General features: G+C 34.3%; 1 long non-coding RNA gene across 1 annotated transcript in view; it reads right to left on the reverse strand.

The window, feature by feature from the left end:
* Positions 1 to 15,260, reverse strand: part of LOC123379306 — a 56,964-nt gene extending 41,704 nt beyond the window's left edge. Inside the window, exon 1 of the long non-coding RNA XR_006583609.1 lies at positions 15,026 to 15,260. This is a non-coding gene — a long non-coding RNA (uncharacterized LOC123379306). The remainder of the gene's footprint in view (positions 1 to 15,025) is intronic.
* Positions 15,261 to 16,244: the final 984 nt, after the last annotated feature.

The raw sequence follows: 16,244 nt of genomic DNA on the forward strand, positions 1-16,244 counted from the left end.
ATTGTCTCTTCCCCATACTTTTTCTTCTACACCTCTTGGACTTCAATTAAATATATGTTAGATATTTCTATTTTATCTTCTATGTTTTTTGCTTTCCCTCTCCTGTTTTCTTTTTTTCCTCTCACTATTGTATTTTCCATAGTGTCTCCTGACTCTGTTGTTGTTTTGCTATTGTTGTTGTTATTCTTCATGCATTTCTGAAAATCATTTTAAATCTATTGGAATAAAGTGGAGTATAAAACATAATTCTCCAGGGCGCCTGGATGGCTCAGTCGGTTGAGTGTCTGACTTCGACTCAGGTCATGATCTCGTGATCTGTGAGTCCGAGCCCCACGTCCGGCACTGTGCTGATAGCTTAGAGCCTAGAGCCTGCTTTGGATTCTGTGTCTCCCTCTCTCTCTGCCCCTCCCCTGCTCATGCTCTGTCTCTCTGTCTCTCTCTCTCTCTCTCTCTCTGTCAAAAATAAATAAACATTAAAATTTTTTTAAAAGCAATTCTCCACATTTCCATGTTTCACTGTATTTTCCAAATTATTATTGCATTCTCTGTATTTCTGTGAATTTTAACTGAAAAGTAATGAAGATAAAAAGGACAAAAAGGCAGCTGCTTAAAGATGGCAGTGTCAGCCTATTCATACATATAAGTATTGAAGTAAAGCAAAACAGATCAGAAATAGCAAAAAGGAAGCAGTAACTTGAGATATGACAATGTTATCAATAATTATGAGTAGGGCAGGTAAATTAATAAAAAATAGGGATCAGAAAGTGCTAAAAAGGAACAAACAGCTGGAAACATGGGAATTTGATCTCACTCACTGTACAGTCAGTGATACAACTTTTACATATTTGTTCAATAGTAATTGAGTCAGAAAAAAATTAAAATGGATGTTCTGTTTTTAAAATTTTACTCACAATTACAGCATCTGTGATGGTTTATGTTGTGCATTCCCTCATTTCCTGCCAAGTGCTTATTTGAATCATCAACAATCTGCTGCTACCTGCTAACAATAGCAATGGGTGATAGCACACTGAGTACAGTAGACGATGTAAACACATTCAACAGATAATAATGATGTAAGAACATGTGTTCTTTTAAATTATTATAACAGATACTTCTTCTTAATAATCAGTAACATGCTTGAGGTATGTTTTCATGAGCACTGAGAAAAAAGAACTCTTCTTGACCTTGCCTTTAGCATTTTCCCCTCATATTAAAGCAAAATAGTATAGTGGTTAAATGTACTTTTTGGGCTGACTGAAATGGTTAGATATTTAAAATCTATTGTTTACTATACACGTTATTTCACTTCTTTAAGCTCTAGTTACTTAACTGGCAAAATGAAAATAAAATGTTCACTTATGTTATAGATTTCATTGTGTTCCCCTAATGAGAAAATGCATAAAAAGCACTTAGTATGAGTTCTTGACACCTAGTAAATGTTGCGAGAATTGTAGGCTATCACTATGATCTCCTGGTGGGGCTGGCTTCCAGGTAAGGATATATCTGTATGGAAGGAAACACTGAATTTTATTCATGGTAAAAGAGACTAGGGAGCCCAAGGACTTTCAAGGTTACAAATGTTTTGAGGTCCCCGTAATATCTAAGGATGTCACGTGCCTAGGGCTACAGGAGGATCCGGGTCCTATCTCACACCACACTTGAATTTTTCCCCCAACCCAGCAATTTCATTCAGGGCTGCATAATACTCGAGCTTTCACATAAAACAAAAATGAAGCAAAACTTACGATCATGGTGGGGTGGGGAGTGGAAAACCAGGCAAACCAAGAAATAGACTCTTAATTGTAAAGAACACACTGATGGTTACCAGTGGTGAGGAGGTGGGGGGATGAGTGAAACAGGTCATGGGGATTAAGGGGTACACTTGTTGTGATGAGTACCAGGTGCTGTATGCAAGTGTTGAATCAGTAAATTGTACATCTGAAACTAATATTACACTATGTTAACTAACTGGAATTTAAATAAAAACTCATTAAAAAAAGAAGCATACTAAAAGATCTGTATGCTTGAAAACAAATAGAAGAGAGCAGGATATAGTAGAAATTCTGGAAAATGGGCAAGTGAGTAAAATCAAGAATGCTTCTATAGGAGGGATGGAAAACAATACAGAACAAAAACATTTTAAGACTTTGTGCTGATAGAGGAAACTGGTGATAAGTTTCGAAACTGGACATTGAAATACATGGATAGGGGCACCTGATTGACTCAGTTGGTTAAGCACCTGACTTCAGCTCAAGTCATAATCTCGCAGCTCATGAGTTCAAGTCCCATATCAGGTTCTGTGCTGACAGCACGGAACCCACTTAGGATCCTCTGTCTTCCTCTCTTTCTGCCCCTCCCCAGCTTCTGCTTTCTCTGTCTGTCTCTCTCTCCTTTTCCCTCTGAAAAATAAATAAACATTAAATAAATAAATAAATAAATAAATAAATAAATAAATAAATAAAATACATGGACAGTGTCTACCGGTAGAGTTAGGTTGTATGCATACATGAGAAGAGGGCGTGTAGGAGAAAGAAATAGGATATATAATCACCTCTAGACTTGTTAATAAGAGTGCCTATTTTTCCTGTAATTTGAGGGACTAATGTAAAAGATCATAATAAATATAATGGCTACACAGATTATTGAATAATATGTCATCTCACTGTGTCCCTCCTATCTATAAATAAAGAAGGCTCCATATAGGCATAGGGATAATAAAAGTACTATCAAGGAAATTGTAATAGATTTTTCTGGTTCATCAACTATACTGAATAGTTGAGTCAAATTTAGATCAGTCCCAATCTGCCCCTGAGTTAAGATGACTGTAAGGCTTTTTTAATTTTTTAATTTTTTTTTTGTTTGTTTTTTGGTTCAAAAAGGTGATTTTATTGAAGCATGGGGACAGGACCCATGGGCAGGAAGAACTTCCTGTAAGATCATTTTCAACATAAGGTTTAAATAAAAAATTAAAGTTTAAGTCTATAGAAATTATCACAATAGCTTATTTACTTAAGCCAGTCAATGAAAATGTTGCTAAATTTATAAAATTTTGAACCTTTTGAAGGCTTTTAAAATTAACGTAAGTAAAGAGCAAATGTCTCCTATCAGAGAAACTCTCAACAAATAGAAATTTTTGAAAATGATTACAGGTATACAATATAAGGACTTTTTTTCTCTTCACTAGATTAACATGTTATCTCCAAACTTCTTAATATTCATATATTTCAAACTTATAAAAGTTAGGTTATATGTGTGGAGGCATGAGTATCATACACTTGTAGATGAGGAAATGACCATGCATTTACATTAGACTCCCCCCCCAAAAATATTTCACCATCAAAATAGAGGCTTCATTACTTCTGAAAAATGAAGCAAATTTTAGTATTTAATAATACTAAAATAGAAGATATTCCTCTTAAAGTATCAACTTAGGTCATATATATAATATTAACTCTATAATTACTTCATAATTTCTTAGTGGAAATATTCTTCATTTCCAGTTCAAGGCTATGTATTAATGAAATTGGCATCACAGTAGCCCCACTAAATATCAATTAAAATGGCCAGAACAAAAATCAGAAAGAAAAGCTAACTTACAAAAAAGTAAGAAATTAGCAAAATCAAAGCTATGCAGAAAAGCTGCTGATAGCAGTGAAGACTGAAGAGAAAGCAACAAGGAAAATTTAACCTCTGTAGGTCTTGGTCAGGTACACAGTCCTCTGAAAATAAGTTAAACATTCTGAGGGACTGGACCAATTGTCTCTTGTTTGGAAAGTCAAAATTTGGAAGCATAGGAATCTTGAAAATGTATTGTTGAGTCCCATTTGACTCCCAAAATGGCAGAAACAGGAAATATATATATATAGATATGCCATCTTTGCAAAAAGTATATTTCAATGTGGAAAGATTGAGAATAAAAAGTGCAAACAGTTCTTTGGCTGATGATTTTAGAAATAAATGCAAAACTTCCTTATAAAGAACTCTTAAAATACAAGAATTCACTACTGGCCAGAAATAATACCTGTACTTTGAGAGTATAGATATACCTATAAGATAGTAATATCCACAAAAGTATTCAAATAATTCTATATTGTTTATTTCTGCTCTTATCTTTATTATTTCTCTTGTTCTGCTGGGTTTGGGGTGTCTTTGCTGCTCTGCTTCTATTTCCTTTAGGCGTGCTGTTAGATTTTGAATTTGGGATTTTTCTTGTTTCTTGAGATAGGCCTGTATTGCAATGTATTTTCCTCTCAGGACTGCCTTCGCTGCATCCCAAAGTGTTTGGATTGTTGTATTTTCATTTTCATTTGTTTCCATATATTTTTTAATTTCTTCTCTAATTGCCTGGTTGGCCTTTTGTAGCAATGTGGATGGAACTGGAGAGTGTTATGCTAAGTGAAATAAGTCACACAGAGAAAGATAGATACCATATGTTTTCACTCTTATGTGGATCCTGAGAAACTTAACAGAAGACCATGGGGGAGGGGAAGGAAAAAAAAAGTTAGAGAGGGAGAGAGCCAAACCATAAGATACTCTTGAAAACTAGAACAATCTGAGGGTTGATGGGGGGTGAGAGGGAGGAGAGGGTGGGTGATGGGTATTGAAGAGGACACCTGTTGGGATGAGCACTGGGTGTTGTATGGAAACCAATTTGACAATAAGTTTCATATTAAAAAAATAAGAAAAAAGTATTCAAATAAAATTTAAGCATGTTGGCTTACCCCAATCCTTTAGCACCTCTTTACACTATCCTTCAACAGATAACTGATCTATTAAGAGTGGGGTGACATGAATTCAGCAGAGTCACAAGATATAAAATCAATGTACAAAAATCTGTTGCATTTTCATACACCAATAATGAAGGTGCAGAAAAAGAAATAAAGGAATCAATACCAGTTATAATTGCACTGAAAACCATAAAATACCTAGGAAAAAACCTGACCAAAGATGTAAAAGATCTGAATGCTAAAAATCATAGAAAACTTATGAAAGAAATTGAAGAAGACACAAAGAAATGGAAAAGCATGCTCATGGATTGGAGGAACAGATGTTGTTAAAATGCAAAAATTCCTTATAAAGAACTCTTAAAATACAAGAATTCACCAGAATTAACCAGAAACAGCACCTGAACTTTGAGAGTGCAGATATACCTATAAGATAGTAATAACCATAAAAGTATTCAAATACTACCCAAAGCAATCCTTACCTGCATTCTTCACAGAGCTGGAACAAGCAATTCTGAAATTTGTGTGGAACCAGAAAAGACCCCAAATAGCCAAAGTAATATTGAAAAAGAAAACCAAAGCTGGAGGCATCACAATTCCAGACTTCAAGCTGTATTAAAAAGCTGTAATCATCAAGACAGTATGGTATTGGCACAAAAACAGACACAAAGATCAATGGGACAGAATAAAGAACCCAAAAATGGACCCACAAATTTATGGCCAACTAATCCTTGACAAAGCAAGAAAGAAAATCCAATGGAAAAAAGACAGTTTCTTCAGGAACAGGTGTTGGGAAAACTGGACAACTGGACAGCAGAAGAATGAAACTGGACCACTTTCTTACACCATTCACAAAAATAAACTCAAAATGGATGAAAGACCTAAATATAAGACAAGAAACCATCAAAATCCTAGAGAAGAAAACAGGCAACAACCTCTCTGGTCTCGGCCACAGTAACTGCTTAGTAGACATGTCTCTGAAGGGAAACAAAAGCAAAAATGAACTTTTGGGACCTCATCAAGATAAAAACCTTCTGCAAAGAAAAGGAAACAGTCAACAAAACTAAAAGGCAACTGATGGAATGGAAGAAGATATTTGCAAATGACATATAAGATAAAGTGTCAGTATCCAAAATCTATACAGAACTTATCAAACTCAGCACTCAAAAAACAAGTAATCCAATGAAGAAATGAACAAAAGACATGAGCAGACACTTTTCAAAAGAAGAAATCCAGATGGCTAACACATGAAAAAATGTTCAACATTACTCATCATGAGGGAAATACAGATCAAAACCACTATGAGATACCACCTCACACCTGTCAGAATGGCTAAAATTAACAACACCAGAAACTATAGGTGTTGGTGAGGATGCAGATAAAGAACACTTTTGCATTGTTGGTAGGAATGCAAACTTGTGCAGCCACTCTGGAGAACAGTACAGAGGTTCCTCAAAAAATTAAAAATAGAGCTACCCTATAACCCAGCAATTGCACTACTAAGTATTTATCCAAAGGATACAAAAATGATGATTTGAAGGGGCATATGTACCTCAATGTTTATAGCAGCACTATCAACAATAGCCAAATTATGGAAAGATCCCAAATGTCCATTGACTGATGAATGGACAAAGAAGATGTGACCTATATATACAATGGAATACTACTCGGTGATCAAAAAGAATGAAATCTTGCCATTTGCAACAACGTGAATGGAACTAGAATGTATTATGCTAAGCAAAATAATTCAGTCAGAGAAAGAAAAATATCATATGATTTCACTCATATGTGGAATTTAAGAAACAAAACAGATGAATATAGGGGAAGGGAAGGAAAAAAGATAAAAACAGTGGAAGGAGAACCTTAAGAGTCTCTTAAATACAGAGAACAAACTGAAGGTTGCTGGAGAGGTGTTGGGTGGGATGATGGACATTAAGGAGGGCACTTTTGGGGATGAGCACTGGGTGTTATATGTAAGTGATGAATCACTAAATTCTACTCCTGAAATCATTATTACACTATATGTTAACTACCTTGGATTTAAATAACATTTTAAAAAAAGAAATTTGAAAAAAAAAAGAATGGGTGCCATTTGGGAGCCTAGGTTGCTCAGTTGATTAAGCATCTGACTTTGGCTCAGGCCATGATCTCATGGTTCATGAGTTAGAGCCCTACCTTGGGCTCTGCTATCAGTGTGGAGCCCACTTTGCATCCTCTGTCTCCCTTTGCTCCTCCCCTGCTTACATGCATGAGCTTTCTCTTTCTCAAAAATAAACATTTTAAAAAATTAATATAATAATAATAATAAAGAATGGGTGACATTTTAACATGAGTATGAACAAGAAAGGAACCAGCAAGGAAATGGGAAGGGACATGCCAAAAAAAAAAAAAAAAAGGAAAATGAAGAATATAAACCATAAAAATATGCATATGAAGTAGATAAAAAAATGCAAATAATTCTTTATAAAGTGAACATTCTCTCTGAAAACTAGTGAAATAAGAGCTATAGAAGCTCAATGAAGACATAAGACTATTGAAAACATCCAAAATTAGCTCAGAAAAGAATATAAGTCAAACTATTTCAATTAAAAGAAGTATTCAGTAACATTTTTATATACCAGGTCAATGTAAAAAATACATTCCTATAAACTAACAATCAGATAATATAGTCTTTTAAGTCATATATAGCACATATATGAAATAAATCTAACCAAGGATAACTGAAACAAATCCTTTAATGTAGATATGCCATCTGAAAATGTATTGGAATATTTTTAAAAAAGACCAAAATAAATATAGATGAGAGATATATAATGTTTATAAATGGTAAGACTCAATACTGTGATGATAGAAATGTTCACTGAATTTATCTATAATTTTAATCACATATTTTTTGTAGAATACAAGATAATCCTAAATTTGATATGGGATGGTTTAAGCATCTTGAATGATCTGGACAATTCTGAGTAGAAAAAGTACAAGAAAATAATGTGTACTATTGAAAATCAAGAAATATTATAAAGTACTAAATTAGTGAGTATTGATGCAAGGTAGACAAATAGATCAGAATAGACAGCTGACAGAAATATCTATACATATTATACATGTTAAATATATATAATACATATAAGAATTTTATAAATGAAATAGCACGAGAATTCAATGAGATTTATGAGAAAAAAATTAGAGTCCTATTTTATACCATTTACAGAAATAAGTTAAAAGAATAGAATATTCAAAACCAAGAAGGGAAATATAAGAGATTATTTTTAAGAATTAAAATTAGGAATTTTAAAAATAAGACTCAGAATTTACTGAATTTGTTAATTAGTTACAACAGTTTTCAGTTGACCTTTAGGATTTCCTACATAGATCATATCATCTGCAAATAAACACACTTTTATTTCTTTCTTTGTGATTTTGATGCCTTTTTATTTCATTATCTTGTCTGATTGCTGTAGCTAGGACTTTCAGGACTATGTTAAATATGAGTGGTGATAGTGGACACTCTTGTCTTATTCCCGATCTTAGAGGAATAGCTTTCAACCTTTCACCATTGAGTATGATATAGCTGTGGGTATATAAGTCCTTTATGATATAGCTGTGGGTATGTGATATAAGGAATTACATTCCTTTTATACCCAACTTCTTGAAGGTTTTCATAACGAAAGGATGTCATATTTTGTCCAATGTTTTTTTCTACATCTATTGAGATTGTCGTTTGGTCTTTATCTTTCAATTAATGTGGTGTACCACATTTATTGATTTGCATATGTTGCATCACAGGGATAAATCCCACTTAACCATGGTGTATGTGCTGTTGAATTTGGGGAATGTAAATTGGTTCAGCCACCATATAAAACAGTATGGAGGTTCCTCAAAAAATTAAAAATAGAATGATCATATGATTCAGCAATCCCACCTTTAGTTATATACCCAAAGGAAGTGAAAACAGGATTAACAGAAAGATATATGCATTCCCATGTTTACTTCAGCATTACTGATAATAGCCAAAATATGGAAACAACCTGAGTATTCATCAATGGATGAATGTATAGAAAAAATATTATACTTATATAGGTGTATATATGTGTATATGTATATATATAAGTATTATTCAACCATGAGAAAGAAAGAAATCCTGCTATTTGCAACAACATGGATAAACCTTAAGGGCACTATCCTAAGTAAAACAAGTCAGACAAAGAAAGAAAAATACTGAATGATCTCACTTACATATGAAATCTAAAAAAAGCCAAATTTATAGAAATAGAGAGTATAATGGTGGTTACCAGGGGCTGAGATGTGGAGGAATTGGGGAGGTGTTGGCCCAAGAATACAAACTTACAGTTATGAGTGAATTCTTGAGATCTAATGTACAGTATTGCGATTATAGTTACCAATACTGTGTTATATACTTTAAAGTTAGTAAAAGACTAGATCTTAAATGTTTTCACTACAAAAAGGAAATAATAACTATGTGAGGTAATGAAGGTATTAGTTAACACCATGGTGGTAATCATATTGTAATATATACATGTATCAAGTCAACATGCTGTACACCTTAAACTAACACAGTTTTATGTCAATTATGTCTCCATTTTTAAAAAATCTCAAATCATAAAAAGATCAATAAACCTATCTCAATAAAATTTTAAATGTCTATATGACAAGCAATACCATACACAAAATAAAAAAGCAAGCTCTTGACTGGAACAAGATGTTTAAAAATATAACTGTCAAAGAATTAATATTAAAGTATTTTTTAAAGAAATAGAATAATGAAAAGCAAGCAATCTAAAGAGAATGATCAAAGTTTGTAAAAATACAATTCGTAATAAAGAAGAGCCAAATAGCCAATGAAAAAAATTTTAAGTGTTCAGATGCACATTGAAATTCTATTCCACATCAGTCAGAACAGACAAAAAATACGTCTAATAACAAGTATCTGTAAGTATGTGAAGGAACAGATTCTCATACCCTGATGATGGAAATGGAAGTTGGTATAAACCCTTTGGAGAATTATTTGGTTATATTTATTAAAGTTAGTATGTGCATACCGTATGACTAGCAATTCTGCTACAATGTATCTGCATTTAGGAAAATCCTCACAAAGAAAGTATTTACTGGGATATTCATAGCAACACTGCTAATAATAGCCAAAAAAAATTGATAAATCCCATTTGTCTTTCTATGGGGTACAGAAGAAACTTTTTTTACAGTGGAAAACTATGCAGTAGTTAAAATATAATAAATGATTCTCATTGTATTACCATCAGTAGCTCTCTAAAAGTAATTTTGGTCTTAAAAGTCAAATTGTTGAAAGAAGCAGTGTAATACCATTTTTTAAATTCTTGATTCAAAAAATAATTTCTTATCTTGTTTATAAAGACAAATATTTATGGTCGTAGTTCAAGAACATTCAAAGACAGGAACTGTGATAATATCAAGGTAGTAATAAACTTGTGAGGCACAACAAAGGAGAACATGTGTTGTCAACATTTAATTTCTCAAAAAGAAATCTGAAGCAAATATGTCAAAATATTAACAACTAATTTAAGGGTTACATGTATATTTGCTAACATATTAGCCTCTGTATTTATGCACTTTGTTGTGTATTTATAACTTATTTTCAAATAAACATTAGAAAGATTTTGCCACAAAAGGGTCAAATTCTTGACCCAAAATATCTTTCTGGAATCAAAGAACTTAAAGAAAATGTCTTGTTCTCTTTGATCTATAAAAAGGAGAGATACACGGGCTTAGGAAGAAACTGATAGGTAATGGAAGGGGATTAAAAATGACCTGACATCCTTGCCACTTTGACATACTGGTAACTAATGTGCTGATGTTCCTTCCAACTTGTTGGGGCTCTGCACAGTTTACTTGCTCCTTTTGGTCAGTATCTTCTCATCCTCGTGTGCTCTTAAGCATTTGGAAGACAACACAAAATCCTTTAAAAATTTTTTAAATTTCAGTATCGTTGACACACAATGTTACATTAGTTTCAGGTGTACAACATAAGTGATAAATTCCGCTATACTCCCTAAAAGTATGATACAAGAAAAGAAAAACTAAATGAATAAAAACATCATCCCTGTGGGGAAGCTCTGCAAACCTGAAAGCCACAGTGAAGTAAATCTCCACGTGTAGCCGGCAGTAGTGACATTTTATCACAGTTTTAGAAAATGTCTGATTTCTAGCAATGTTAGTGCCTTGGACTCCTATAACCGTTGGTTGACTTAGGCCACCAATATCCTTGTGATAATATTTGAACATAAAAAGTAAAGAAAAAATTTTAAATGACCAGATAGATGTCAAAAATCAAATGCAAGAAAGGGCGCCTGGGTGGTTTAGTCAGTTAAGCATCTCACTCTTGATTTCAGCTCAGGTCATGATCTCATGGTTCATGGGTTCAGTCTCCACATTTGGATCTGCACTGTGTGGAGCCTCCTTGGGATTCTCTCTCTGCCCCTCCCCTGCTCGTGCTCTCTCTCAAAACAAGTAAATAAACTTTAGGGGAAAAAAAGTAGCAGAACATATTAAAAAATGTACATTTTTTCAATTGCTGACCATATTTATTGTTTTCACTTTTCTCTCTTCAAAGAAATTTTAGATAACTTATCTACCAAAAGTAAGTAAAAGTCATTGGTTGGACTTGATCTTGGCCCTGGTGGGAGCCTCCCATGGTTTGAAAGCAACATTTCAAAATACTGTTTTTCAAATTCAAATGGAGATATTTCAATTGCTAATTTAAAACTTGTAAAAAGAAATACCCCAACTTTCATATTCAAACATTTAAATTGGCTGCTGTTAAGAATATTTATGTACAGGAATTAGAAAGGTAATTTGCATTTGCAGGATAATAAATAAAGAATCACCCCTTCAAGTGTTTATTTTCATCATGTAACTGCTCCCATTTCACTATTATTACCCTCTTCCTCTTTGGCTTGTACATGTGTGTGCTTCCACATGAAAACCTTAAGAACGAATTGGTTATTAGGCAACACACCTGGATGAATGACCATTGGTTTACATTCAGCCGGTTGTCCCCATCATTAAGTGAGGAAAATAACCCTGGCATTGGTGGTGGTGTTGAAATCAGCTAGTTAACAGAAAAAGCCAGAAAAAGCTTTGCAAAAGAAACAATTTTTTTCATTTTCAAAAAGAAAGCTACATCTTTTTAAGTAATAGAAGAAATGCCTTTAAATCTACAGGTGGGATGAGTCATTCAGGCTTTCTTTTTACAAACTAGTGTGAAGAATAAGTAAAATCAATCACCAAAGTTAGAGACACTTTGGTCTTTTTTCTGGGCGTGAGCCACCCATCTCCAAATCTTTTCAAGGACTCAATTTTTGGACTGACTTTTAGAGAGAGCTGATTAGAGGGTACAGAAAAAGGAGAAATAGGCCAATTGTTTTGAGCTAAAATGTGTTTATTCTGGAAGGGGAATTGTTATTTCAGTAAAAATCTGAAATAATATTACTAATAAGACTTTAAATGAAGTACAGAAAAAGGTAGAGGGGGTAAATTAGCATTTTTATCCTTATGTATCTTTTTGTGTGTGTTCATATTTCTTACCGGAAAACATTTCTGCTAAATGTTATCTCATATCTGTAAAATTTTTAAATTTTAATTATTAGGTTGCAATTACCAATGGAAAAAAAATAATTTGTTAACTCCACGAAAGACTAAATATATCTTATTTCGAAATTTATCTTCAACAAAGCAAAAACTGTCTGAAATTTCACTGTCAGTAATTCACTCTGCCATCTTATTTATTTTATAAACGTAATTCTTAATGTTGTCCCTCAAAGTTCCTCCATCAGAATCACGTATTTCAGTTCACTGAAATCATCTAGTCATCCAAGTTACAGACCTTTGAGCTTTTCTTTTTAATCACTTCATCTTTGTGATATACTATACTTCCAAACTCCAAGAATTATTCTCTCTTCTCCATCCTGATTTTCATGACCCAATTCAGGCTTCTTAAAAATGCTCAGATGGGGAAGCCTCGGTGGCTCAGTTGGTTAAGTGTCCAACTCTTGATTTTGGCTCAGGTCATGGTCTCATGGTCCGTGAGTTCAAGCCCCACATGGGGCCCTGCACTAACAGAGCAGAGGGTACTTGGGGATTTTCTGTTTCCCTCTCTCTCTGCCCCTCCCCTGTTTGCACTGCCTCTCTCTCTGAAAATAAATAAACAAACTTAAAAAAATTTTCTTTAATGCTCAGATGGATCACAATATAATTATCTCACAATGATTCTTTTGCTTGCCAGACTATCCTCTTTTTTTTAATTCAATAATACATTGTGTATATATATATATATATATATATATATATATATATAATATATATATATATAATATACTTTATGGTCAAATTGGTTGGGACTATCCTTATCCAATACCTCATGCTGCTTCCAAACTGTCCATCTACCATGGACTTAATCAGGACATCTTGGAATTAAGGAAAAAAGAAAATAACAACAACAACAGTTAAAAAGACAGATGGTTCCTGATGTTACCCACAGAATAAAAATTTCAAAATCCTCACTGAGTGATTGAAGATGGTATGGAAAGAACATTGGTTTTGCATTGTTGTTCTAGTATTTATTAGCTTTTTAATCTTATAGAAGTTATTCAAACTCTCAGTGTTAATTTCTTTATAAAGGCTAGTAATACCTACCCAAGAAAGTTGCTATCGTAGTAAAATAATACCATGCACATGAAACTGTTAGTAGAGCAGAAAATCTAGAATATATTTTTCTCAATATATTCCCAAACTGCTTTTTAGATCCTCCTGCCAGGCCCAACCCCTTGCAATCTGAGCTCTAACATTCCAATTTCCCACGAATATGTGCACACCTGTATCTCATTTCTTTTGCCTGGAATTCATCCCTCTCTTAGGCTTCTTCACTCAGCTAGCTTCTGCTCATCTTTCAAGACTTACATCAGGTATTACCTCTCCTGGGACAATCTCCCTCAGCCATCTGCACTTCCCAATCAGAAGAGATTTCTGAGTCCTCTGGGCTGACAACACCACATTTCTGTGTTTTCACGTGCTTTTTTGTCAAGAACTATAAAGGATGTGAATTTGTATCTACTCTCAAGCTGACAAGTTAGTCTGTCACACTTTCATGCTGGTAGAAGACAAGAGAATCCTGTACCAGAGACAACAGACTGTGTTAAGCAACAGCAAGCAGCAAGAGTTGGTTTTCCTTGCTCTCCAAGTCCCATGGTATTGAGGCAGAAGGGGCTCAGGTAGGTACAGAGCATACAGTGGAATCCTGAGCTTAGAGAATCTGCATCTGTTAATGAGCTGGGAACAAATCTGCCAATGTTTGCCTCACCTTTCTTATACTGGACAATACTTGGCTCTGCAAGGAGAGGCTAATTTTAAGCCTTTCACTCTACAAAAATATGTGAAAAGGTAAACTAGAATGAAAGAGCAAGTAGTTCTGCTTGTAAATTTTGCAGAAACATGAAAGACTCACGGTATTCACTCCCAACACTTGCATGGGAACTTCCCCTTTGTTTCCAAGTTGGTGGTAGAGAAGGAGGATATACACACATTGGACATTGTCCTATTCCCAGTAGGACCCAGTGTCCACAAAACAGACATCTGCTGTATGTTTCAGAATAGAAAATCTCCAAAGAGGAGCAAATCAAGTTGATAATCCAAAGTAGGTAAGGTAAGCCCAAGTTCTAGAATAGTTTCAAATACACATTTTTTCTCTTTAACACAAGTGATTATAAATTATGTAACTATAGATTTTTGACTTTTGTAGGGTTTCTGATGTAAATAAAATCACAAAGCCCTACAAATTTTCTTTGTTTTTGGTTGGAAAAGTACAAGTCTTAGAGTTACCAAAAATTCATCTAAAAGCTATAAAGAGTAGCTATATCTTAACGGGTATATTCTGTGAGCCTCACCTTTTATCTACCTCATTAATCTTCATACCAACCATGTGAGGAAATGTCTATGTCCCAAAGTTTTGGACTGAGTGGTTAAGTGGCTTACACAAAGTGACAGAACTAATAAGTAGAGGACATATGTTTTCTTGAACCCAGTCTTTTTGGTTCCAAATTCTATAAACTAAACTTTCTCATGCAAATTCTCCTCTAAGCTTTACTCCTCATAACTCCACTGGTAGCTGAGACTGCAGGACTCTGTGACTTGGAGTTAATTCTGGAGGTTGGCCCAGACTCAGGTCTGTGAGTGACTACATGGATAGTGCTAAGCAATAAGCAGTAGCCACCAAGTGCAGATGGAAGAGCAGTAAGTCTCACTTCACCTACCTTCCAATTTGGGGTGACGTCTGTCCTAATTGTAGGTATACTGGAACACAGTGGTTCTCTTTTCACTCTTGGGAAGGGCAGAAGAGCCTCTCTTTGGTAGAAGAGATGGGACCACTTAGAAATGCAGAACAATTTTATAAAGACTCCTATTAGCATTTCTATTTCTCAGACTAGCATTGTCCACAAAGCCTCAGATGGTTTCTTTCAATCATCCATTCATTCGTCTCCTCATCTAGTCAACAAATATTAGTAGAAGCCAATGAAGTGCCAGAAAACTCTACACAATAAACAGAGGACTCAGTGTAATGAAAGGAATGCGAACTTTGAAATCAGACAGAGCTTAGTTGGATCCCTGCCTCTACCACTTGTAAGATAAATTTTCTAACCTATCTGAGCTTCTGTTTCATTGCATGTAAAGTGAAAATAATAATCTCCCTTTCTACAAATGTATAAAGATAAAACCAAAGAACTGTATCAGTTGCCTAGCAGAATGCCCAAACAAGAACTTTATCTCCTTCCTTCCTCATTCAGACACTATAAGACTATGATGTATTATGTGCTACTCCTGGGAGACTAATGGATAACATAGATAAAGAAAAAATTTGTCTCAGATAACTCAAATATTTAATTTTAGATAAAGCTGTCTTGCAAACTGGATTTGGATTTTGGACCATAAAAGGAAGAAGCTAATATGCCTAGGATTGCCATTAAAGGAACAGCAAACCCTTATGCTCAGTGCATTTTTTTACAGAGGAAATTCAAAGTTTGGCTTCAAAGTTTTAAAAGTTGGATTATCTGTGGCTGCTGGACAAATTGGGTGGAGCACCCAGAGGTGATCAGCAGACTATTCTCTAAGTTGATTAATACTCCAAAGGAGACAAACCTGTAGAAATTCTGTAAAACATAGGTGATGAAAAAACTATGGTTTTTGTTGAAGCTAAGAAAAAAAAAAAGCAGATTTTATTGCAACTTTTCTTGTTCAAGAGAAGAGTAGCAACTAAAAGTACTGATAGTGATCTGGAACAGAGAGAGAGAGAGAGAGAAAGAAAGAGAGCAAGCTCTTAGGGATTTTCACTGGGAAAGTGCCAGTCCCAGCTACTTTGGTAGCTGGCAGAGAGCTGGATATTGAAAATGTTCAATATGTTATCAATTTTTATATTCCTTCCACTAGTGAAGAAAGTGTTCTTTGAATTTGGTGTATTGGTCATTGAGGGAACAC

This window comes from Felis catus, chromosome A1 (assembly GCF_018350175.1).
Source record: "Felis catus isolate Fca126 chromosome A1, F.catus_Fca126_mat1.0, whole genome shotgun sequence".
Lineage (NCBI taxonomy): Eukaryota > Metazoa > Chordata > Mammalia > Carnivora > Felidae > Felis > Felis catus.